This window comes from Tenrec ecaudatus, chromosome 3 (assembly GCF_050624435.1).
Source record: "Tenrec ecaudatus isolate mTenEca1 chromosome 3, mTenEca1.hap1, whole genome shotgun sequence".
NCBI lineage: Eukaryota > Metazoa > Chordata > Mammalia > Afrosoricida > Tenrecidae > Tenrec > Tenrec ecaudatus.
In genome coordinates, this window is record NC_134532.1 from 113,106,925 (window position 1) to 113,133,764 (window position 26,840).

At 46.0% G+C, this 26,840-nt stretch overlaps 1 protein-coding gene across 6 annotated transcripts in view; it reads right to left on the minus strand.

The window, feature by feature from the left end:
• The window catches only part of SGMS2 (sphingomyelin synthase 2), a 106,683-nt gene that overhangs the window by 42,948 nt on the left and 36,895 nt on the right, over positions 1 to 26,840 (minus strand). Inside the window, exon 1 of one of the 6 annotated variants that reach the window (XM_075543950.1) lies at positions 13,275 to 13,359. The exons of 4 other annotated variants lie outside the window; for them this stretch is intronic. The gene's annotated coding sequence lies outside the window, so the exon portion shown is untranslated. Of the gene's footprint in view, positions 1 to 13,243; positions 13,360 to 26,840 lie in introns of those variants that run through there. One more of the 6 variants, XM_075543949.1, reaches the window with a different exon arrangement.

Here is a 26,840-nt window from a genome sequence, read left to right on the forward strand (position 1 = left end):
GCGGAGATTAGCACACCAACAGAACAAGAACAATGCCCATGTTCAACCTGCTGCAGCAGTAAGCAAGTCAACCGCTTCTCAATTCCTGTGCAAATATAAAAAGAGGCGCCACTGAACATGTTCCTGTTCTTACTCTATTACAGATCTTGCTTGGAGTTCTCGTCGTATCTAATAAATCAAAATTGTGTATGTACATTATTGATACTATTCTAATTATACTGACCATATGGACTTTTACTTAATTGATCATCCCACTGAGGTTCCTGAAGAAATATTTAACCTGCATGAAGCTTTTAAGAAAAGGTTACGGATACAATATTATAATCACAGTGGGAAATGGACAAGTGTCTTATGTGAGGACAATAGACCTGAAGTGATCAGCTATCTCATGAGAATTCAGAATTTGATTTGACTGTAAATGCAGGAATTTTATCTTAAATACTAATTAAAGCAGAAAGGATACGTATGGGGGGAGGGGATTTAATGTACTCTGATTTTAATGAAACAGACTACCCAAACTCAAGATAAGCAGTACTTGCCAAATGAGGAACACATGGAAGGAAAGGCAGATCAATGGACAGCCAATGTGGAAGGCAGAATCCTTCTAGGATCCTGTTCTGTGACGAAGGCGCCCTGGTGGTTATACGTTGGGATGCTAACTACAAGGTCAGCAGTTTCAAACCATCTGCTTGGGAGGATGGGCCTTTCTACTCCCATAAAGATTTACAGTCTCAAAACCTTGCAGGATCAGTTCCAGCCTCTCCTCCAGGCTTGCTATGCGTCAGCAGTGAGTTTAGTGTGGGTGTTCTGTGGGGATTGGGCCCTAAATACTGAGGGAGGAGCCAAAACAGCAGGCTTCCTCCTCCTTCTTCAATGGGTTGTAAAGAAGTGCTGTTTTATTCTCTCCTTTCCAACTGGAAGTCATGTTGAAAGGCCAGCATGCAGTGAAACTTTCATAAATCAGAGTTTGGAATAACAGTTGAAGTTTCGTAAAACCAAACACCAGGTTGAAGTAAAAGTAGAAAAGAAAGGTCAAATGAAAAAGAACCACTCCCCCCCCCCCCCCCGAAAGGAGGGGGAAGCGTCGGGGGTGGGGTGGGTAGAATATCAAAATGAAATTTTCGTCCCCAAATTGTAAAAAGTGGAGTTGGCTTTTTAACAAGAAAAATAGCTTTTGAAAATGCCAAGCGCTCCGTTTATTAGTAGGAATAAAAAATCAATGAAGCAGTTAGCCTCTTTGATACAGCACTGGTTTGTCCTTGGGGGTAAACTATGAGACTGTTGTCCACAGGATGAAGCAGGTTTAGAGAGATGCGGGGTGATGAAAAGCAGTGCTTGCTCTAAGTCTGAACAAAATGCCAAGAGGAGTCAGGGAAATGCCACCAACTTAATGCTCGGTTAGCAGCCAGAAGCGAGCCAGTCTAATTCCATATTCTCATTTCCATTAAATCTAATTTCCATGGAGGAGTCTACATAAATAAAGCACTTGGCTATAACGAATGCCTTGAGATGGTTTAAAATATGCATATGCTATCAAGTTGTATGTTTAAAAAGATTTCAGAGAAATCTATTTTGCTCCAAGAAAAAAAAAGTAGCTTAATTCTTTTAAGAAATGGGAAACACTCATGACCAGCGCTGTGTGGAGAGGAAAGAGACCCAAGATAAAGAAAGCACTACTTTGGAACAAAGTATGAGGCCTGTCACTTCCAGACTTCGAAACCTAATCCACAGCCACAGTAGTCAAAACAGCCTCGTACTGGTACAAAGCTCAAAAAGAAGACCAACTGAACAGAAGCAAGAACCCAGATATAAACCCATACACCCACAGACAGCTGACTGTGGACAAAGGGATGTAATACATTAATAAGGGACAAGATAGCCGCTTGAACTAAAGGCACTGGTAACACTGGGTATCCATTTATACCTCACCCCTATACAAAAACAGGCTCAGGATGCGTTCAGGACCTAGCAGGAATCCTAGAACTAGAATGTGCATCAATGAGATTATAGGGACAAACTTAAGGGCCCCAATACAGGGCATAAACACACACTGCCCCTGTGAGTTTTCCAAAACTAACTCTGAGAGTAGAAAGCCCCATCTTTCTCTCTTAGGAGTGACTAATGGTTTCAAACTGTTGCTCTTGCAATTAGCAACCAACTCATAACCCTCACTATGCCACCAGGCGCTTCTGAGTTGCAAACCCCACCTAGTCCACAATTAAAAGGTTTTCAAAAGAAAAAAGATAGCAGTTTATGAAATGAGAAGGATTTTTTTATGGTTTCTAAAATATTCCCTGTAGGAGTTCCTAAATCGAGCCAATTGTTAAGCGTTCAACCCTTAGCTAAAAGGTTATCGGTTCGAACACATTCAGAGGTACTTTGAAGACAGTATGCCTTGGAACCCTGTGGAGTAGTTCCACCCTGCACACAATGTAGGCATGAGTTGGCACCAACCCAATGGCAACTAGCCACACCACAGCATAATCTACAGTAATGAGTACAATAGGCGCCCATTTCCAAAACCGGTGCAAGGCCAACATCACATGATGTGTGTGTGTGTGTGTGTGTACACACAAAGAATGACGATAGGGATCAGAGATAGATGAAGGATACCCTTAGAAGACTGAATGCCACCTGAAGGACTCTTAGCCTTCAGAACAAAACACACAGGTGCCCACAGCCATGTCCCGAACTGCACTTTCCCTTTCCCTTTGCCAGCGCCGTCTTCCTCTTTTCCAGAGCTTCTCTTTAGCGCACGTGAGGTCCCTTTTCAGGGATGGCTCTTTCCTGGTAAGAAGTGCAAAGGACACCCTTGCTTCTATGGAGTATTCCGGCTGTCCTTCACCCCAGGGAAGATGGGCTTGCTCTCCTCCACTTCCACAGTAGTTTCCATGTTCCTCTGCAGCACCATAATTCAAGTGCATCAGTTCTTCTCTGGTCTTCCTCACTCAACGTCCAACTTTCACATGCCCCTGAGGCAACTGATTACACTGGCAGTCCCCGATTAATAACCTACTCAAGTTAAAAAGGCTAGCCCCAGTGGCAAATAAAGGTAATATTTTTAAAAGCTACTGATCATAAAAAGCAATAATAGATGTTTTTAAATGAGGTATTCAAATTACGTCAGAACTGACTTATAAAGCAGAGAACCGAACTTCAAAACTAAATTCAGTGAGTTATTGTAACTTGAAGAAAAGTCAGATAATTTTACAGTTAACCAATTATTATTACTGGTTTTTTGTTTTTCACTTCTTATAGGGATCTAAAAGTTAACCTTAAGTTATCCGGTTACTATGTTGGTGATTAATTTTTCAGTTATTAAACGAAACAAAGCTATATGTTTATGCTACATTAGCACCAGCCACAGTTTCTAAGTAATTTCAAATGTACTGTAATAACTAGCATTTGAGCTTCTCAGGAGAAAGCTGAGGCTTTCTACTCCCGTAGAGAGTTAGAGTCTCGGAAACCCACAGGGGCAGTTCTGCACTGCCCTATCAGGTTGCTATGAGTCAGGTGAGAGAGAGACAGAGAACCCCGAGAACCAGTACTCTAGACCTCTCTTCACACCATCTCATTCTTTGGAAAACAACGTCCTGTGAGTCTCCTCCACCCACTTCCGACAGACAAGCGAAGTAGCTCAGGAAGACAAGGACTGTGATGTCCTTTATTTTCCTTCAGGAAGTCCCTAATCTCACAGTGCTTGCCCAGCAGCACTGAATCGATACTGTCTGCCATCCAGGTCCTGCTATATCCCATTAGCCCAACCAGCAGCAACCCCCACCCCCTCCTGGCCAGTCTGCTCTCCTTCAAAGGGCAGGAATGAAGGAGCACTTAAAGATGGAGCGCTATGTGGATTGACTTTCTCTGCTTACCAAGACGGCCTCTCACCCCGCTGGGCTCGCACACGGCACTCCGCACCCAGGGCTCCGTCCTCTGCCAGGTCGGTGCCACTCCGGGCAGAGTCCAAGCCTGACCTGCTTCAGTGCTGCTGGCCACTAGCCAAGTCCTTGGCACCCAGGCACCAGAAAGGCTGTTGGCGACAAAGCTACCAATACGGTCGCACCTTTCTCCAAAATAACCCTCGGGGAACCTTCCTTTTGAAAACACGAATTTAATAACGTGTCTACATGACTATGACTTAGGAGTTCCATCTCTGAGAAAGCAAAGCGGAATGAGCCCATTGTCATCAGGGCAGACGGATGCACGGTGAGCCCAGGTCACGCGGAAGAACTGCTCCGCGGGGGTGGTCTTGGCTGTGGCAGTGAGGTGGCCACGCCTGTCTGCCACGGGGAGTGCCAGCTGCTAACCTTTAACAGGAGCCTGGTGGGCACCAACCACCGTGACCACCACGAGAAATGTGCTACCGAACAGTGCCATGCTTTACGGGTACTTTTTATTGTGTCGCGTGCACGTACAAATCCATGTATAAATGGGGTTTTAACAAAAAATATAAAAACAATCAAGCAAATTTCCACAAACCTTGCTGCAGAAGAAGAACATAACAGGTAACTTAGACGTCCCCACCCACGGGCCCCTCCCTGATGGTATGCCCCTCCCCCATAGACCGGCAAGTCACCACGTCATCCCTGTTGAATATCATTTTCAGAGTATGTCATGCGAAAAGCCGTGGGAGAAGTCTCTTAGCTGACACAATCGTCATCCTCAATCTACACTCTCTAACACGTTTTTTTTTAAATTAATAAATCTTTTTATTGGGGCTCAAACAACTCTTATCACAATCCATACATATATCAATTGAACAAAGCACCCTTATACATTTGTTGCCCTTGTCATTCTCAAAATTCACCTTCCACTTGGGTTCCTGGAATCAGCTCGGTTTCCCTTTCCCCCCTCCCCCTCCCTCTCCCTTTCCCCCGGTCCCTTAATAGTTTATAAATAATTATTATATCTTATCTAACACTGCCCGGCGTCTCCCCTCACCCACCTCCCCATTGCCCATCTCCCAGAGAGGAGGTTACACATAGATCTCCAAGATCGGTTCTCCCTTTCTACACCCCCTTCCCTCCAGGTGTCGCCACTCCTACCACGGGTGTTGAGGGGTTCGTCTGTCCTAGATTCTGTGTTTCCAGATTCCTACTGCACCGCTGTACATCCTCTGGTATAACCAGGTCCGCAAGGCAGAACTGGGGTCATGATAATTGGGAGGGGAGGAAGCGTTCAGGAACTAGAGGAAGGTTTTGAGTTTCACTGTTGCTACACTGAACCCTGAGTGACTCATCTCCTCCCCACTACCCCTCTGCAAGGGATGTCCAGCTGTCTACAGATGGGCATTGGGTCCCCATCACACACTCCCCCTCATTCACGGTGATGTGATTCTCACCACCACCCCGCCTTTGTTGTTTGAGACCTGGTCTCCTCTGCCCTTCACGATCACCTGTTGGTATGCTGCTTCAGTGTGGGCTTTGACTAACACATTCTCGAAGTCCCCACCTAACTTGAGGTATTCTTCATTCACCAGGTCTGCTTCCGCTTTGAAGGAGCTGCCTCGGGGTAAAGCTACTACTTCCCCTAGAGCGGAACCTGTCAGCGTGCGCAAACACTTTATGGGGTGCGTGCCACGACCACGCCCCTATGTGGGGCACGAGGAAGTGAAACCTAAAAATCTAGCACATGGCAGAGGTGGGGCTCGCTCTTAGCTGCTGTTGAGACCTTGGGCTGTGTTACACAGGAGCAAGATGGGGCTGGCTGCTCCCTCAGCACTTAGTCTCAGATACCCGTGGGGGTTAGGGCTACCCCGCCCGACAGTGTCTCCATGAGCTCACATCGACAGAGCGCCGGCAGCGGGTGTGGTTCTTCTGGCTTGGAGACTCTATTTGAGGAGCCCTGGTGGCCTGGTCGTCACACACGAGGTTGCTAACTGCGAGCTAAGCAGTTTGGAATCCCACTTGGAGCCCAGGGGGTGCAGTGGTGACCGGTCAGGCTGTGACCCAGGTGGTCGGCTGTTTAAACCCACCAACAGCTCCGTGGGATAAAGACCGGACTTTCTACTCCTGCAAAAGGTACAGGCTGGGAAACCCGCAAGGGTCACTTGGAGTCAGCACTGACATCGTGGTGGCAGAGGAGCAAGTTCTAGTCCATAGACTTGCAGTCTCGGAAACCGAGAGAGACAGTCCTGCCCTGACCCATAGGGTCCCCATGAGTCAGCATCGCCTCGACGGCAATGAGTTTGGTTTTGTTGTTGCTGATGGTTCACCCTAATTATAGCTAGCAGTGCGTTTGTCTGCTTGTCTTTGTGCTTTGCCTGAATAGCCATGAAGTTCTTTTCCTCTTTGGGGGAAAGAGTCCACCTTCTGTCCCTTCAGCCTCCCTCCCCCAGCTTCCAGGGAGGCAGCAGTGTGTTTGGCCTGCAGGTGATTTCCTTGCACACATTAACTGACACACTGCCAAGGGCTCTGAGTCATCTGATGCCCTTAGTGTCCATGTCATGTGTATCCCTCGGCCCCGCCCTCAGTGACCTGTAAGAGGCATTTCCTGGAAAAATCGAGAACCGGCATTTCACTGTAGTGAGCGTCTGAATCACCCGTTGCTTAGTAACTTGTTAGAGTGGGGCAGGAAGGCCAACAGACGCAGGTACACAGCAGATATTTATTCAGCCGGGCGTCCTCCCAACACCAGACGCTTGACTTCCTGCTTAACCCTCACCCCGGCCCATCCCACCCCACTGTCAGAAGCAGCTCCGTGGATTATTCTTTTCAAGTTGGGATCATTCAAAGGGCGCCCTCCTTAAGGACAGAATGCACACATCTCCTCTAGCTCAAATACAGAGGCTGTGCTATGCTCCCTCTTGGGTTGTGAAGGAAAGCTTCAGAGCAAACGGTAATCATAGAAGACCGGAGTCCTCAAAGGGAGCAGGAACTGAAAGTTGTCATGCATGTTGCTTGTTCTCCCAGGACAGTTAGTTCTCTGATGAATTCACTTATTACATACTACCGAAGCATAATGAGTCACTAATTCTGATCTCAGTCAGGAGAGAGTATTTGCAGGGGACCGGAGGGCTGACTCAGCCACTTGGCTACAGTCACGGTCAGAAAAACGGCTATACTTACATGCACGTCAGATTTTTTTAAATGCAGCAAGAAATCATTGATGGCCACACCTCCGGATAAGGATTTCAGAAATGAAGTTCACCCTCAAATATGGTTATAAATGTAGACAGCACCACAAATCCCCATTGTTAATTTTGCCACTGTACTGAGGGCTATCTTCAATTTCAAGGTAGCACATATGCGTACGTCACTGTAGAAGCCAGGAATCTAAAATAAGACCGTCTGGGTTTGCATTTCCTATGAATTCTCCAGCCCTCATTGCTTCCCTTCTAATAGGTTATGATTCCATATTTTTTTCTTAGTTATTTGTTATACATTACCTAGCCAAAGGAGGTAACGTGTTATGCCCTCAGACAAGGTACGGGTTACGAGTGTTTGTGGTTGTTGCTGCTGCTTCTCAGCTATACCTGCTGTAACGACAGTGACGATGACAACAAACCCTCACTGACATCGAGTCAACTCCAACTCACGATGACCTTGTGGGACAGGGTAGCACTGCCCCTGTGCGTTTCCCAGGAGACGGAAAGGCTCATCTTTCTCTCCTGGAGGGGCTGGTGGTTTCGAACTGCTGGCCTTGTGGTTTACAGCCCAAGAAGGACCTGCTAAACCACCTGCTATAGGTCCAAGGAAATGAGTAAGCTTTGAAGGCATGCCTAAATGTTATCATTGATGTTGTTGGGCAAGTCCCCAGCCCAGCGTATTTAATATGATAAACTGAAGGGGTACTATAGTAATTGATGGACTTCTCCTTTCTCCCCTCATTAAACAAGGTGCATCCTAATACTGGTTCCAGCATGACTAGTGTCCATGCAGCAAACTGCTGGTTCTGACTCGGGACAACTGGACATGCATCCGGCAGCCAGCAGCTACACTCCGCAGGCTTTTCAAGGGCTGCGAACTTTGGAAGCAGATCCCCAGGGCTGCCTTCTGTGGTGCTCCCGGGTCCTCTGGGCAGACTCAAATGGCTACTCTTTCCTTTAGTGGCTGAACACTTGCCTATATTTGTGCCACCGGGGAGGGGTGCCTAGCACACATGCTGTTATTGCTGCTAGTTTCTACCAAGCCAATTCCAACTCCCGGCAAGTAAGTGCCACCTGACTCTGCTCTTCACAGACAGCTGGAAGAGGGGCACATTCATTTACTCAGCTTAAGATGTCCAGCTTCAGCACATGTGAACACTTCTTCTCCAAAGCGTTCTTCTTTTTGAAAGGCGTAGTTGGTAGGTAAACATATCTCGCCTATCTAAAATAATTGAGCAAGTCCACGTTTCCCATAAAATACTTTCTTCCAATTCACACTATGGTTTTAAAGCAGAGAGAGAGAGAAACAGAGAGATTTGTCTTATTTAGTAAGAAACAGCGAGGTTTCAGTTTTAGCTCACATGACCCAAAGGAAAGCGGTTGCTTGTGTGTGCTACCAAGTGAGCTTGCACTCGCGGAAAGGCCACAGGGCAGAGAAGAGCTGCCCTGGCGGGTTCCAAGGCTGTGGTCTCGTTGGGAGCAGGGTGGAAGGCCTTTCTTCGGCAGAGAGGCTGGTGGTTTCAAACCGCTGACCTTTGGCTTAGCAGCCAACTGCTTAGTCATGCCCCACGAGGGGTCCTTAGAACAACTGGCTCCTCCCACTCAAATTCACAAGACAGAGTTGCATCAGAGAGACAAGGACAAAGAGTGTTGGATGAAGAAATAATGGCCCCAGAGATACTCAAGTGGCCAAAATGTGCCCCCAATATGACGTTTCCAGGACTCTGTCCAAGGAAGCTTCAGGATAGGAGCATCCTGAGCGATCAGGCTGCCGAACTGACATTCTAGGGCTGTGAATCAGAGGAACTGAGCGGATCCACCTGTCTAATCGCAGAGTTACAGAAAACTACAAAAGGGGGCCTTCCAGGCCACACACAGACAATGAGAGGATCCAAGCCCGCGTCAGAGTCAAAACTAGCGGAAGCCATTTGACACCCTGCAGCTGTCTCTATGTGTTAGAAGTAAATGCTAAGCCACTGTGTAGACAGGTGAAGGATTGCGAATTTTACAACAGAGCCCAGACGGATGTCAGAGCACGATGACAAAACCCGCCACTGAAACTGCAGGCAGATGAATCAAGCATTTGCAAGCAGACTGTGGCAGGCAACCCAAGGCCACTCCCAAGCTCACTAATTCACTAGAAGGTCTCAGCATACCTTTAGCCGCACAGTAGCATGGTGGTTTCAGTGGACTGTTCATCTGCAGGTTCAGCAGTTCAAACCCACCAGCCACTCCTCGGGAAAAAGACAGGGCTTTCTACTCCTGTCAACAGTTAGTCTCGGCAACTCACGAGGTAAGTTCTACGCTAGTTCAGTGCTATGAGGCGGCATCGACTGGGAAGCGGTGAGTTGACTGACAGAGCAAAGGAGGGAAAACTAAATACACACACACGGGGGGGGGGGGGCCCATTGGGCAGAGTTCATAGGCATCTAGACACTTGTCCCCAAGAGTCCTGTCTCGGTAGAGTCACACAGGACTTGCTTAACTCCCCGCTCAAAACCTTGTGGCAACTCTTGTGGAAGACGTTGTCTACCAGCTTGTTAGAGAAGGAGCATTGAAGATTCATACTGGGTGCAGGGGCACCCCTGCCAGGTAGACACCCAAATTCCAGACCCCAAAGACGAAAGTTGAACCACAGTCTCTGCATAAGTGCAGTGAGTCGCTCTCACAGAGAAGGGAGTCCATTAGTAGGTCACCCTGCCCACAGTACTTTTGAAATTGTGGCACATCACAAAATGGATTATTCTCTGAACCAGTGGTACTCAAACTTTTAAAACAGGGGGCCAGTTCACTGTCCCTCAGACCCATTGGAGGGCCAGACTATAGTTAAAAAAAAAAAAACTATGAACAAATTCCTATGCACACTGCACATATCTTATTTTGAAGTAAAAAAACAAACGGGGCAAAAACACATGGTGGGCTGGATAAATGTCTTGGGTGGGCCGCATGTGGCCCGCGGGCTGGGCCATAGTTTGAGGGTCCCTGCTCTAAACCATAATGTCAAAAAAAAAAAAAAAGAGAGAGAGAGAGAGAATGAAGAAGCTATCTTGATCTTGATTTTATTACACTACTATACCTACGAAGGGGCTCCAAAAAGGTCACGGAACCATACCAATATCTTTCAATTCCATTTTCCACGAACATTTTGAAGCTCCCTTGGATAGCACTGAGGTGCCCTGGTGGCGTAGTGGCTACTCGGTGGGCCGGGATCCAGCCCGTTAGCAGCTGGACCCACCAGCTGCTCTGTGAGAGGAAGATGGGGCTTTCTACTTCCATAGGAACTCACAGGGGCAATTCTACCCTGTCCTATCAGGTCGCTCCGAGCTGGCACAGCCCTGATGGCAGTGAGGTAGGGATTTTTGGTTTTCACTGCTGTGGAAGAAGTACCGGACATTAACCTATTGAAGGGGACAAATAGGAATTCCCATTCATATCTGCTTCTTTATGAATAAGAAACCCGGGGAAGATGACAACTATCCAGAGCCCCAGGGAGGAGGGGTTGGAAGGGGGAGCTGAGCAAGTGGGAATCAGGTGGCCACAGCTCCCCCTCTTCTGCACTTGTCTCTAAAGACGTACCTGGGAGCAGGTAGTAAAAATGGCACACTTGAAAACCCCTTCTTTCTTTCCCAGGGTGAAACTGTATCAACCTGGAGATGTCGGTCTTGTTTGCTTTTGTCTGAGGAAGCACTGGGCAGTGATTACATTCGGGCAGCGGTTCTCAATCTGTGGGGTCCCACCCCTTTGGGGGTCGCCTAAGGCCATGGGAAAACACATATTTCTGATGATCTTAGGAACCGAGACACGGCTCCTCTATCCGCCTCTGGGCAGGTCCACTCACATGCAGATAGGCCCACGAACGAGTCCCTGGTGAGGAGACTGTTACCCTTGCCACCCCATCCTTCAAGACAAAATTTAATTTATTTGTAATTAGAAATAAACATTTCACTATATAATTACATATGGCTTTTGTGATTCATCACTAAGTTTTAATTGTGTTCAATCTGTAACCATGAAAATACATCCTGCATGTCAGATATTTGCATAATGATTCGTAACAGTAGCAAAATGACAGTGATGAAGTAGCCATGAAAATAATTTTGTGGTTGGGGGTCACCACCACAAGGGGAACTGGATTAAAGGGCCGTGGAAGACTTGCGGCTTTACAAAGGCTGAGAACCACTGCAGTAGGGCATGTGGTGGCAGAACTGTGCAAACCAGGATTACACTCTTTCCAGCCCTACGTTGAAAGGGGTTCCCCTCGGGCATGTTGCCGTGGGCCATGCTGGGGGCCTCTCTTCCCCCATTCGTTTGCTAAGGCTATTTCGGGGCTTTTTCAAAGCTCTGTGACAGCAGGGATCCCCTTTTGCTTGCGTCTATTCACAGCCCCCAGCAGAGCCTTTGGTGCACAGAGGGCGCTCATCCGATAGGAGTCTAGAGAAGAACTGAGTCCTTGTCCTCCCCGAGGGAGAGATGTCACCGAGGTGAGCTGCAAGCCCAAGAATCAGCCCCAACGAGGCATCAAATACAAACAGCATTTCTAGTGTTATTTTGAATTGTTACCAAAAATGCCCAGTGAATGCTATGCTTAAACGCTGATTCTGAAATAATCATAAAAACGTATTTTCCTTTTTCAGGATATGACTTGGCTCTTAGGAATAAGTACTTGACTGCTAACACAAAGGTTGGTGGTTCAATCTTAGCAGCAGCTCTGTGGGGAAAAGATGAGGCTATCTGCTCTGAGAGAGATTTCCAGTCTAGGAAAACCGAAGGAGCAGTTCTCTGCTGTCCTGAAGGGCTGTGACGAGTTGGAATTGACTCGATGGCCGTGGGTTTGGTTTAATTTTAGGCATACTTCTTAGAGTCTCCGGGGGGTATAGAAGGTTATCATGCTTGGCTGCTAACCAGATTGCAGGTTCAAGCTCAGCTTCAAGTTCAGCCAGAAGCGGCTCGGAAGAATGGCCTGGGGATCTGCTTCTGAAAAGTCAGCCATTGGAAACCACAGGGGGCGCAGGCCGACAGCCCCAAGGAGACTGGCTTGAATGTTTTGGTTTACAGGGCTCTTGGCTGGCGCCACCTTTTTAGGTCGAATAGCATGCTAATTAGTAATGACAAAATAAGAATGGTTATCAACGGTGCCCGCAGCTATACAGAAGAGTGAAAGGATCCTTTGCATTAAAAATATAGCTGCTATTTTTAGTGTCAAGAAAGAACTCGTTCTTAAAATTATACCCCCCACATTAGTCCAAACACCAAACTGAGCTGTACAATGTCGGTGGGAAGGCTTCCTTCCTCCTCAGCAGGTGTGGAACAGGGAAAGCGACCACACCTCTTAGCCTGGGAGTTTTAAAAGCCAGGAAAGCAGAATGGCAATTGCAGTCGTTTTGCTAGCTAGTCAACACTGTTGACTGATCTGTCTTCAAAGAGTTCTAGTACCACCATGACTGCTTCTAAGGCACGGCTGAAACAGGGCTCTTTGGCCATAATCCAGGAGGTTAGAATTTCCCGAGTTATTCCTATTTCTCTTGTTGTCATTTAGGTCAATAATCCAAAGAGCTAGGACACACCCTCACAACTGGCACAGCTTTAGTTCTGTGTCCACTAAAGACTCTTTGGACGATAATTTAGAAGGTCTCAAACAGGCGGAGCATTTATGAAATGTCTCCGTGGGGAAGACAAGCAGAGACGCTGCAGTCAGTTGGCAGACAGCCAAACTCCCAAACCAAGCCAAACCCAACTCCATAGGCATCAAGTCGATTCTGACTCATAGCTTCCCTTTATAGAGTTCCTGAGAGTTTGTATGTTTTTATGAAACAGATAACCTCATTTTTCCCTGATGGAAAGCTAAAGGGTTTGAACTGCCGGCCCTGTGGTTAGTAGCCCGATGCTCACCCGATACTGACACTAGAGTCCCTTCTCATCGCCATCGAGCTGATTCCTATAGCAACCCTACAGGGCAAGGTAAAACTGCCCCTGTGGGTTTTCATGACGGTAGCTTTTTTAAGGAATAGAAAACCTCATTCCTTCTCCAAGAGGCTAGTGATTTTGAACTGCTGACCTTGTGATTCACAGCTCAATGCACAACCCATTCCACCACCAGGGCTCCTTAAGTCATGCAAATTATACTTATGCTACAGCACCAGGAAGCAGCAGACTTACTAGTGGCATAGTCTAGCCCAGCAAAGCCCACCTCGGTCCTGGTAGCAGTCAAAAGTCCATGGGTAGTGGGAGAGTCCTTTCTGAGAAGTGCAATATCTGGACAGAGGATGATCGTTCTAGAGAGAGGGGGAGACGTCTGAAGTTAAAGTATGAATTATGCTTTGTAGTTCTATTTGTTGGTTTTATGAAGGCAGAAGTGTTCTCCAATATGGCCCCCCCAGAAAAGTTACAGAGCCCTGGTGGCACAATGGACAAGTGCTCTATTGCTAACCAGAAGAGTTGGCAGCTCAAACTCACCCTGACAAATGGCTCCCGTGAGTATTAAACACCCTTGGTCCAGCTCCTCACAACTGGACCAATAGGTAACAACATGATAAATGAAGAAAAGGCTGAAGTTGCCAAGGACTTTGCCTTTCGTGGATCCACAATCCATGCTCATGGAAGCAGCGCTCCTGAGATCAAAGGACACATGGCATTCGGTAAATCTGCACAGGTCTCTTTAGAATATTGAAAAGCAAGATGCTACCTTGAGGACTAAGGTATGCCTACCCCAAACCATGGTGCTCTTCATCATGCATGTGAAAGTAGGACATTTGAGTCGTGGTGCTGGAGGAGAATGCTGAAAGTGCCACAGACTGCTAAAAAGATCAGCAAATCTGTCTTGGAAGTACGGCCAGAGCGCTCCTTAGAGGCAAGGATAGCAGACTTTGTCTTATGCGCTCTGGACATGTTGCCAGGAGAGACCGTGCCCTGGGGAAACACATCATGCTTGGTAAAGAGGAAGGGCAGTGGAAAAGAATGTCCTCAGTGAGCTGGACAGACACAGTGGCTGCATGGACGGGCGCAGGAATGGGAACAATGGTGCGGATGGCGCAGGATGGTGCAGTGTTTGTGTCCTTCTGCTGTGCTTAGGGCTGCTAAGGGCAGCACTGACTGGATGGCACCGAGCAACAACAAAAACTGGACAGTTCTAGTCTGCCTCTAGGATCAAACGTCATAGCACCAACCACAATAACAACAGAAGAGTCTCCAGGAGATCAAGGGCTCTGCCAGGTCCAGGTGTTTCAAGTGGTGCAGTGAGGGTTGACAACTCGTTCTATAAATATGTACATAACAGCTGCTGCCACCGCTCTGGTGTGGAGGACGAGCAACGCAGACAGACTGCCTTTTGCTCTGGAAGTACACATTCTCGTGAATAAACAAATGAACAAGAAAGATCGAGACAAAGGGAGGATTAAGTCAAGGTCAGAGCAAGTGGTCAGGGAGGCCTCTCCCCAAAGAAGAAGTTGAAGACATAAATAACACACAGGAGCCAGCTGTGGATGCCAGAGGAGCATTGTGGGCAGCGGCAGCACCTGGCTCCGAGGCTCCAAGGAGGGAATGGGCCAGGCAAGCTTAAGGAAGCAAAGAAAGAACAAACCCTGCTGAGGGAGCCTGAGTGCAGAGGGAAAGAGAAGTCCCACAGGTGGGGCGAGACCAGGGCATACAGGGGTCTGTGAGTCAGGTAGAGTGACTGCCTACAAACAGACCAAATGAAGCATCAGGGAAGTTCAAGTTGACATGCAGTGTGCAATCTGTCACCTTCAAACGAAACGGAGGACCATTCACTCCAAAGGACATCTAGTCCCAGTGATCCCTTCATGGATTTTTTTTAGGAGCTGAAATTTGGCTTGTAGGTGGAAGTAAAAGCTATGTCATTATCCAGAGGTCTATAGGTCATAAAACCACCATGGGAAAATCTTAAGAGAACAGTTAAGATTGACTAGCAGGCTCTCTCTTCACACACGCACACACACACTTATACACTCTGTGAAAAGGGACACAATGAGTCAGCCAACTCAATCACACCTAAAAAGCAAAAGTAGAACACACACACACACACACACACACACACACGAGCCCAGGTGGTGTAGTGGGTTACATGTTGGGTTAGCAGTCTCAAGTTAGCAGTTCAAAACCACTATCCGCCCCTCAGGGGAAAGAAGAGACTTTTGACTCCCTTATAGAGTTAACGTCTCAGAAAACGACAGGGGCAGTGATACCCTATCCAATAGAGTCCCTGAGAGTCGTAATTGACTTGATGGCAGTGAATACTCAGCATGATAGTTATTCACCTTGGCAGCTAACTGAAAATTCACTCAGGCTCCGAGGCAGAAAGACCTAGCAATCTGCTCCTACAAAGATTCAAAGTCAAAACCTCAAACCTACTCCTATCGGTCAGAGTGAGCTACACACTGGGCTGCTGGCCACAAGGTCAGCTATTGGAAACCGCCAGCCACTCCAAGGGAGGAAGATGAGGCTCTGTTGTTGTTGTTGTCCACAGGGGTCATCCAGTCGGTTCCAACCCATAGTAATCCTATGGACAACAGAACGAAACATTGCCAGGTCCTGTGCCACCCCCCCCCGCCCCGAGCCCATTGCCACGGCGCTGTCTGAATCCATCTGGTGGGTTTGAATGGCGAGTTTGAGTCAGGTGACAATGCCTACCTTTCATGATCCTGAAACTTCTTCCCTAGCCACGGTGTCAATCCATCTCATTGAGGGCCTTCCTCCTCTTCACTGCCTGCCACTTTCTCATGCTTTGAAACTTCTTCCCCAGGGACTGGTCTCTCCTGACAACATGTACAAAGTTAAGATCAAGTCTCACTACCCTTTCCTCTAAGGAGAACTCTGGCCGTACTTTTCCCAAGACGGGTTTGTTTGTCCGTCCATGGTCCTTTCAATATTCTCTTCCCCAGCACCACGATTCAAATGCATGTGTTCTTTTTCGGCCTTCCTTATTCAACGTCCAACTTCCCCATGCATATGAGGCCATTGAAAAGACCATGGCTTGCGTCAGGCGCACCTTATTCCTCAAAGGAGCATCCTTGCTGTTCAGTACTCTAAAGAGGTCTTGTGCAGCAGATTTACCAAGGTGTCTTTTGATGTCTTGACTGCTGCTTCCACGAGCACCGATTATAGATCCAAGCATGATGGCTTGGAAATAGGGCCTCAAACAATTCCCAAACTGTGTGTTTGCCTTGGGGAAGAGTTATCTGCAGCTTTCCAAAAAGAACAGAAACAAAAAACAAAGAAAAACAAAACCCAATTCACTTCCATGGAGTCATCTGCCGCTCACAGCAACCTCCAGGGGCAGAGCAGAACTGGCCCTGTGGATTTCTGAGACTGCAACAGGAGTAGAAAGCCTCCTCTTTCCAAACTGTGGACTTCCTGGTTGGCAATCCCAATCCATAAGGATAAATTTAACTTCCCATTTGTAAAGTCATGATTAAAGTTAGCATAGATAGATAGCGGATGAAAGAAAAACGGAACAAACAACAAAAATTCGCCACAATACACAGCTCTGAGTTCCAATGCTTTTCATGGATGAGTTACAAAAGTCTAAGTAGGACAACTTTCACTGGCCCTTGGAAGCTACATGAATTCACCTCTGAGAAGATTAAACCAGCCCTCAATCAACAACAAAATCTCCATCACAGTCACCCTCACTTGCTGAGTGGGCGACTCTGAAAACATTGCAGGCTTCCAGTCTTCTCTTCCACGACATGAAAGCGAACCAAGAAGCCAGTGCACCTGTTCCTACTGACTTGCAAATCTGACTTAAAGACACTCTTGGGGATGGATCCCATTTATGACTCTGGGACTGCCTGCGTACCAAACATTTCCTGGAGAAATATAATGAAAATAAAATGAATGTTTCCACAGGCTTGTTGAAGCCCCCTCCTATGAAAATGTTCAAGAGGGTCAAACTGGAGGAAGCTATAAATTAAAGCAGCTTAAAAAACAAGTCAAATTAAAACATAAAAAAAGCCAAAATTATATTCTTAGTTAGCAAGTAAAACAAAACAAGCACACCTGGCTGTCCCTGGCTAACATTTCCTGCTATGGATCAAAGGACAGACAGACAAGCCAAAATTACAGCAGAGCAGGATAGTTACACTTGGGTTATAAATTAGACCACAGATGATGCTCAGCCCTGGGGGTATAATGGTTATGAGTTGGGCTGCTAACCACAAGGTCAGCAGTTTGAGACCACCAGTCACTCTGTGGGAGAAAGGTGAGGCTTTCTACTCCAAGAGTTACAGGTTTGGAAACCCACAGCAGAGTTCTTCCTTGTGGCCTTTGTTGGTTCTCAGCAAGTTGGCCGCCTGTTTATCTTTAAAACTTTAAGACCCCAGATGCTATATCTTTTTTTTTACAGCCATCTTAATTATTTTTATTTATTTTTTAACTGTTCCCAAAGTTCTTTTCTTTTTTAAAAATCATTTTATTAGGGACTCATACAACTCTTATCACAATTCATACATATACATACATCAATTGAGTAAAGCACATCTGTACATTCATTGCCCTCATTATTCTCAAAACATTTGCTCTCCACTTAAGTCCCTGGCATCAGGTCCTCATTTTTCCCCTCCCTCCCCACTCCCCCTTCCTCAAGAGCCCTTGATAATTTATAAATTATTATTTTGTCAAATCTTGCCCTGTCCGACGTCTCCCTTTACCCACTTTTCTGTTGTCTGTCCCCCAGGGAGGAGGTCACATGTAGATCCTTGTAATTGGTTCCCTCTTTCCAACCCACTCTCCCTCTACCCTCCCAGTATCACCACTCAAACCACTGGTCCGGAAGGGATTATCCACCCTGGACTCCCTGTGTTTCCAGTTCCTATCTGTATGAGTGTACATCCTCTGGTCTAGGCAGATTTGCAAGGTAGAATTGGGATCATGATAGTGGGGCAGAGGAAGCATTTAAGAACTAGAGGAAAGTTGCATTTTTCATCATTGCTACATTGCACCTTGACTGGCTCGTCTCCTCCCCTTGAACCCTCTGCAAGGGAATCTCCAGTGGACTACAAATGGGCTTGGGGTCTCCACTCTGCATTCCCCATCTCCTCATTCACTATGGTAAGATTTTTTTGTTCTGATGATGCCTGATACCTGATCCCTTCGACACTTCATGATCACACAGGCTGCTGTGCTTCTTCCATGTGGGCTTTATTGCTTCTGAGCTAGATGGCCGCTTGTTTACCTTCAAGCCTTTAAGACCCCTGACACTACATCTTTTGATAGCGGAGCACCATCAGCTTTCTTCACCACATTTGCTTATGTACCTATTTGTCTTCAGTGATCGTATTATAGAGGTGTGCACCCAATGATATGATTTTTTGTTCTTTGATGCCTGATAATTGATCCCTTTGGCACCTCGTGATCACACAGGCTGGTGTGTTCTTCCATGTAGGCTTTGTTGCTTCTGAGCTAGATGGCTGCTTATTGACCCTCAAGCTTTTAGGAACCCAGACACCGTATCTTTTGATAGCCAGGCACCATCAGCTTTCTTCACCACATTTTGAACTGCATATCTGGCTGGGGAAAAAAAGGCGGGGGGGGGGGGGGGTTGCGCGAGTGGAAAACCAACCCACTCCTTTTTGAGCTCAGCAAGTGCAGGTGCCATTTCCATATCTGTAGGTACTGGAGAAGAGCCCCTGGTGGCATAGTGGTACCTGGGTGGGCTGCTAATCTCACAGTCAGCAGTTCAAAAGCACCAGTGGCTCCATGGGAGAAAGATGCAGCTTTTTAGTGTCAGACACTCACAGTTCTACCCTGCCCTGTGCGGTGGCCATGAATTGGCATGGACTCCATGGCAGTGGCCTTGGTTTGCTTTTGTATATGTTAGGAGGAGATGGTGCAGGTAAACACGTATTCCTCTTGGGAGATGGGGAGGGTTGGGCCTTGTCACTTCCCCATGGAAAAAAACATACCCCACAGGTCTATACCTCGCGGGCAATAGGCAATTGTGCAAAGCAGGTAAACCTGTGTAGGATACTCCTCATTGTGTCCCTGGTTAAATCCCAAAGGGCGACTCTAATAAAAGTTTTCTTTAATAGGAAGGTAGTCACGGCAACAGGAGACACAGATGCAATTCTACTGGCTTGGTGGGTTTCAGGGACACAACTTCCCCAGAAACCTGCAGTCCATCCCGCACTTCTGATAAGAGCTGAGAGGGGCCAGTGCCAGTTCCCTGCCAAGCCTTCCCTGCCATCAGGAGGTGGCCAAAGGCAGCCGCATGAAGCCACTATATAACCCAAGGCAAAGCAAGGCGGCTGCCCCCGGAAGCAGCTCTTCTTCCATCTAATGGACTTGTGAGCCTCATCTCCTGGCAAAATCACACCCCTCAGCACCCCGGGGAATAAATAACTCAGAAGAATATGCCTATTCGTCATAATCTGCCCAGGCCCCGCCTAACAGTTAGATGTGGAGCTCTTCCAAGTAACGAAAGCTATTGTGGTAAGGAACCAGTGCACGTCGGGGAAGAAATGAATTTTTTAAGAGACTAGTTATTAGAAAGCAACCCTTCGTGCCATCAAAGGACCTGTGGCCCTTCAGGGAGGCCCAGGCTGCACGGGGAAGACACGACGGATTGGACATGCATGGTTCTTCTACAAGCCCCACAACACAATTGACGTCCTCATGACATATCCTTTTTTTTTTTCATTCCATCAGGCAAAACAAAAATAAAACATTCCTCTTAAAATGAGTCATTTTGAGAATTTTTATAATGAACATGTAATGATGTTAATTACATTATTAACATGTAATGTTAATAAATTTCATTATTAACAGGTAGTGATGTTAATTTTTCAATCTGGTTACTAGATTCTATCAGTGTCTTCTCCAATGTTTTAATACTTCTGAAGTATGGATACAGGCATCGAAAGGGAGCAGACAAAAACTAACCCACTTCCAGTCCACTGACAGAGCATGGAGTCTGTACAGGGAACTCGGGGGTCAGGGCTTCATTGCTAACATGAAGACCGTGGTTCTAGTGCACCCAGGGGCATCTTGGACGAGTGGCCTCGGCTCGCCCTCCACACCCCCAAACCAGCCACTGGAAACCCTCTGGAACACAGTTCGACTTCTGACATGCGCACGGCTGCCATCAGACAGAACCGACTTCCTGGCAACTGACAACCAGTACACCACAGCGTCTGGCAAGGAGAAACGAGACGCATTTATGATTAACCCCACGCATCCCTGAACACACATCAATGTCTTTTTTTTCTTTTTTTCAGAGTTAGGACATGGGTTGCACACAGGTGAGGCAGGGCACATGGCTAAAATACGATCGGTCGTCCTCATGCGGGGGTAAAGAGAAAGAGCAAACCTAAGACCCAAAGATGGGCCTCGTGCGTCGTGTGAACAGACTACGCAGCCCACAGCCTCCGCTAGCTTGAGGCCAGAAGACCCAGATGGTGCCTGATTATCACTGCTGGACCAATTTGATGCTGTCCACACAGTAGATGGTGTCTGATAGGACGGGAGAAAAGTGGGCGACAAAACTCAAATTATCTACAAAGAAAAAAAGCCAGACTTCCTGGACTAGTAGGGACTAAAAACCTCCCCAAGTCTACAACTTGAGAACTCTTTAAACTTTGTACTGAAAACACTCAGCGGTCACCCTTCTGCTAAATAAGCAATATTAAAAAGCGGCTCATGAAAGAAATAAAGCCACCTGCTCCTTTACATTTGCCCTAAATCACAGCTGAGCAGCAGGTAGAGCGGGTGGGCAGGGAAGTCAGATTCTGGAGATAACCGCAACAGAAATCAGGAGAATGCCGGAACACCGTGATAAAGGTGTCCAAAGCCACCGAATGATGTGTGTCTAAAGCCCAAATGTCCTGCCACTTGGTCACTTCCTAGAGGACAGAGGGCAGGACAGAACTTCCCCCGTGGGGTTCCAAGACTGAAACTCTTCACTGGAGAAGAACGCCCTGTCTTGCTCCCTAAGAGGGGTGAATGGGTTCCTAATGCTAACCTTGAAGTTAGGGGCCCAACACACCAGCCACCATGCCACTAGGACTCCTTGAACTACATGGAGAAATTGTTAAATGGGAATCTAGTCGGCACTATCAACTTCTCCAAAATCATCATCAAATACTATTTTGAAAGGTCCCATAAAATGTCCTGTAGATATTGTATAGGCTATAGCCTTTCCCAGAGCACGGTGCTCCTTCTTCTCTTCCCCCGGTTAACCAGTTAACCGGTGGGTCCTAATTGCTGGCCTTTGTTTGGAAGACAAGCTCGGTTTAGTCATTGTCCCATCAAGGCCTAGGGCAGCCAATTGTGCTCCTACAGAGTCAGTGTACGCTCCTTGCAAGGAAGCCGAGGAAGCCAGAGAAGTAATCCTACAAAAGGGGAAGAAAAATCAACAGGGTTTTTAAAATACGTTTTATACTATGTCAAAGAGGTTTTCTCAGAGCAAAACCCACAGACACACATGTGACAGGTACGAATGCGAGAGAAGGAAGAAAGAAGCTGGTGCATCTGGAGGCTTTCAGAACTCAAAACAGCAATTTTCTTTTCTTTCTTTTAATAGCAATTTTCTAATTATAGATGCTTAAATTTGAAATATCTTGAAAGGTCACTCTGCGTAATACAGACTGCTTTCAAAACATCCCAGAAACAGGAAGTTTTGTTTTGTTGCTTAAAGCTCAAAGATGAAGGTTGAACAACAGACTATACCTTAATCAACTGGTATTTAGAAATATAGAGAGGAGTCAATATTCAAAATATCACACGTTAAAATGTTAGGGGGAAGTGATCAACCGAATGAAAAACTCAACTTATCTAAGTAGTCATCAATGCCATGAACTGATGATACATACATATAAAAAATACATACATACAAACACATATATCACACGGCAAAGTTGAATGTTTTTGGCATACAGTGCTACATATTTCAACAGACACAGATTGGTGTTAACCACCACCATACTCAAGATACAGGGAAGATCCATAACTCCCAAACTCCCTTGCATTATGTATCTTTACAATTAGTCCCTTCTAGAACCTACCCATCTTTCCCTTGGAGTCATTATCTTTTAAAGGATGTTATGTATACAGAACCATATACTCTGAAGCCTTTTGAGACTGGTTTCTTTAGCTTAGCAAAGTGTCTTTCAGATACAAAGGAGTTGTTGTATAAATAAATAGCCCCCACTCTTTTTATTGCTATTTACCAACTGAATGATATTTAGGCTGTTTCTTGGCAAAATGAAAAGGAGCTCCTTCCCCCCTCCCCCCATTTATTTGTCATTTGTTTATTTATTTAGACTTATTATTAGGGGCTCATACAACTCCTATCACAATCCATACATACATCATTTGTGTAAAGCACATCTGTACATTCATTGCCCTCATCATTTTCAAAGCATTTGCTCTCCACTTAAGTCCTTTGCACCAAGTCCTCTTTTTTCCCCTCTCTCTCTGCTCCCCCTTCCCTCATGAGTCCTTGATAATTTATAAATTATTATTTTGTCATATCTTACCCTGTCCAATATCTCCCTTCACCCTCCTTTCTGTTGTCCATCCCCCAGGGAGGAGGTCACATGTAGATCCTTGTAATTGGTTCCCTCTTTCCAACCCCCTCTCCCTCTACCCTCCCAGTATCGCCACTCACACCACTGGTCCTAAAGGTATCATCCACCCTGGATTCCCTGTGCCTCCAGCTCCTATCTGAACCAGTGTACATCCTCTGCTCTATCCAGACTTGCAAGGTAGAATTCGGATCATGGTAGTTGGTGGGGAGGAAGCATTTAGGAACTGGAGGAAAGCTGTATTCTTCATTGGTGCTACATCACACCCTGACTGACTCATCTCCTCCCCTAGACCCCTCTGTGAGGGGATCTCCAGTGGCCGGCAAATGGGCTTTGGGTCTCCACTCTGCACTTCCCCCTTCATTCACTATGGTAAGATATTTTTTTGTTCTGATGATGCCTTATACCTGATCCCTTTGACACCTCGTAGTCGCACAGGCTGGTGTGCTTCTCCCATGTGGGCTTTCTTCGTCACATTTGCTTATGCACCCATTTGTCCTCGGTGATTGTATCATGGAGGTGTACACCCAATGATATGATTTTTTGTTCTTTGATGCCTGATAACTGATCCCTTCAGAACCTCGTGATCACACAGGCTGGTGTGTTCTTCCATGTGGGCTTTGTTGCTTCTGAGCTAGATGGCCGCTTGTTTATCTTCAAGCCTTTAAGACCCCAGATGCTGTCTCTTTTGATAGCCGGGCACCATCAGCTTTCTTCACCACATTTGCTTGTTCGCCTGCTTTGTCTATAGTGGTTGTGTCGGGAGGGTGAACATCACAGAATGCCAATTTAATAGAAGAAAGTATTCTTGCATTGAGGCAGTACTTGAGTAGAGACCCAATGTCAAAAAGGAGCTTCTAAAACTATTGAAGCACCAGCTTTTGAACCGGTATTTTCATTTCTCCAGGAAAGGTGCCCAGGAGTGCAATTTCTGGGGAGCATGGTAGTATGAGGAGACATTTCCCATGAACTCTTTGAAGCCCTGTTACATGCTAAGAAAACGACGAGCTGTTTTTCATCACGGCTACATAATTTTCCATTTATTACCAAGCCAAGTTATTAGCGTTCCAGCTGCTCCCCCTCTTCACCAACACTTGGAGTTGTCAATCTTTTTAATTCTAGCCATTCTAGTGGTTGTGGGGTAGCCTCTTGTCATGGTCTTGATTTGCATTTCACTCATGACTTAGGGCAGTGAAGACCTTTTCCACAAACTTAATTGCCATCACAAATTCTCTTTAGTGTCTGTTGAAGGCACTGGACCATTTTTAATGTTAGTTTTCTTGCTGTTGAGTTTTGAGATACTTACATACATATCTTTTTATATAGCTATATGTATGTCTGCATACAAATGCTTTGTGAGCTCAGTGATTTTCAATGTAATTTAATTTTCATTTTGTTGCACGATCGCCAGTCAAAAGTCAGCCTGGAAGCATTCATATTCAAGAGAGAAACCTGGAAAGATACCTCACACCACTACTCACGCTATCATAACAAATATGAAAGAGACGCATATTCAGATAAAATAGGAAACCTTACAGCATCAACTGGAAATCAATGGAGTTTGGTAAAGTGGTGAGAATATTTAAAAATATACAAAAGAACCAAGAGAACTTTCAGGCACGACGACCGATCTGAAAACAGTGTGATCTCTGCTGTGGTGCCCTCTCCTCGAGAAGCACAACTGTGGAGGGTCCACTGGACTAGCAATGGGGACAGCAAGACGGCACGAGGGATAGGCTTACCCCCAGGGGGCACAAACACTCGGCGGAGAAGCATATCTGACCAGAAAGTCTCGTGGTAAAGATGACAACACTCTTCAAATTACCGTACACATTCACTGCCATTTCAGTGACCATACCAGGAGGATTGAGAAGTCCTTTGATAGGGTCTGAAAACTCACCTGGGAAAATAAGACTAGTCCAATTTTCTTAGAAGAATGAGAACACAAATTAGTCCTTTCCCTCCTAATCCTGAAATGCATTATTATAAAGTACCCATAATGAAAAACAAAGTGTCGGGAGATTCAATCAGTGAAGGAACAGCTTAAATATCCGAAAAGAGGAAGTTGTATGTTTCATCGTTGCTACCCTGTACCCTGACTGGCTCCTCTCCTCCTTGAGACCCTTCCGTAAGGGGATGTCCAATTGCCTACAGTTGGGCTTTGGGTCTCCACTCCACACTCCCCGTCATTTACAATGATATGATTTTTTGGTCTTTGATGCCTGATACCTGATCCTTTGGACACCTTGTGATCACACAGGCTGGTGTGCTTCTTCCATGTGGGCTTTGTTGCTTCTGAGCTAGATGGCCGCATGTTTACCTTCAAGCCTTTAAGACTCCAGATGCTTTTTTTTTATAGCTGGCACCATCAACTTTCTTCACCGCATTGGCTTATGCACCCTCTTTGTTTTCAGCGATTGTGTTGGGAAGGTGAGCGTCATGGAATGCCATTTAATAGAACAAAGTATTCTTGCACTGAGGGAGTACTTGATGCTTCCTCCTCTCTCCAATATCATGATCCCAATTCTACCTTAACAAATCTGGCTACACCAAACGATGTACACTAGTACAGATAGGAACTGGAAACACTGGGAATCCAGAGCAGATGATCCCTTCAGGACCAGTGGTGTGAGTGGTGATACCAGGAGGCTAGAGGAAGGGTAGGTTGGAAAGGGGGAACTGATTACAAGGATCTACATATAACCTCCTCCCCTGGGGGATGAACAACAGAAAAGTGGGTGAAGAGAGACGTGGGACACTGTAAGAGATGACAAAATAATAATTTATAAAGTATCAGGGACTCATGAGGGAGGGGGGAGTGAGGAGGGAGGGAAAAATGAGGAGCTGATGCCAGGGGCTTAAGTGGAGACCAAATATTTTGAGAATGATGAAGGCAATGAATATACAAATGTGCTTTACACAATTGATGTATGCATAAATTGTGATAAGAGTTGTATGAGCCCCTAATAAAATGATTTTTGTTAAATCCCAAGAGAATCAAGTATTTACAATTTTTTACGTGATGTGCAGGTAGGTGATTAGAAATCCAGTACTTAGCAATCATGGAAAGGTATGAGGTAGCGAATAGCCTCCGCTGCCCCCATGTCTCAATTGCTGTCATGCGAACTATAAAATGTCACATAAAGCACTGAACACGGACATAATAAGCCCAGAATAACTGCTGATAATAATGATAAATTTAATAAATGATGGAGATAGCTAGCCATTTTTGGAAGGCGAAAGTTAGATACTTCAGACTTCATGCCAAATTAAACTCCAGATGATGATATACTAAAGTTAAAAAAGCAAGTGAAATCATGAGACCTTGCATATTCTTGCATCACAGAAGAAGCTAAGAGCAGGAAAGGTTAAGAAAAAATCAAATCTTTGGCCTTTGCTTTATGACCCTATTTTTCTGTTTTTAAAAAAGTTACATATGTAAACATACACATGACAGCATTATCATACAAAATATTAACAGGGTTATCTTTAGGCAATAGATTTATAAACCCAAACCAAACCCACTGCCTTGGCGTTCATTGCAATTCACAGCAACCCCTAGGACAGGGTAGACGACCTCATCAGGCTTCTGGAGCTGTTTGTTTATATGTTTGTTTTGAGCTGTACGCTTTCACAGAAGCAGAAAACCTCATCTTCTCCTCAGAGCAGCTCGTGGGCTGGAACCACCAGTCTTTCAGTTAGTGGGCCCAAACTTAAACCACCGTGCCACCCTCCTCTTGACCTCACTGCCACTGAGTTGATGTTGACTCTCCATGACCCTGCAGGACAGGGTAGAATTGTCCAAGTAGGTTTCCAAGACTCTTAACTCTTTACAAGAGTAGAAAGCCCTAACATCCCCCCGAGGCGCAGCTGGTGGGTTGGAACTGCTGACATTGTAGTTAGCTACCACCAGGCTCCCTAATAGATGTACAAAACCTGAAACTAAACTCACCCTGTCAACTCGATGCTGGCTCGTAGTGATTGATCCTATAGGAGAAGGTAGAACTGCCCCTGTGAGTATCTTTCTCCTATGGGATGGATAGTGGTGTGAACTGCCGGCACATAACCAAATTCCCTATTGATCATTCCAGGCCATAACTTTACAAAAGTAATATGAATAAACATTATAACTTAAAAATTTAAGAATAAAACCTGAGTCTAAAATGCTTCAAATTCCCAAATATCAGCTACCATAATTGGGACAAGCACATTATGTACAA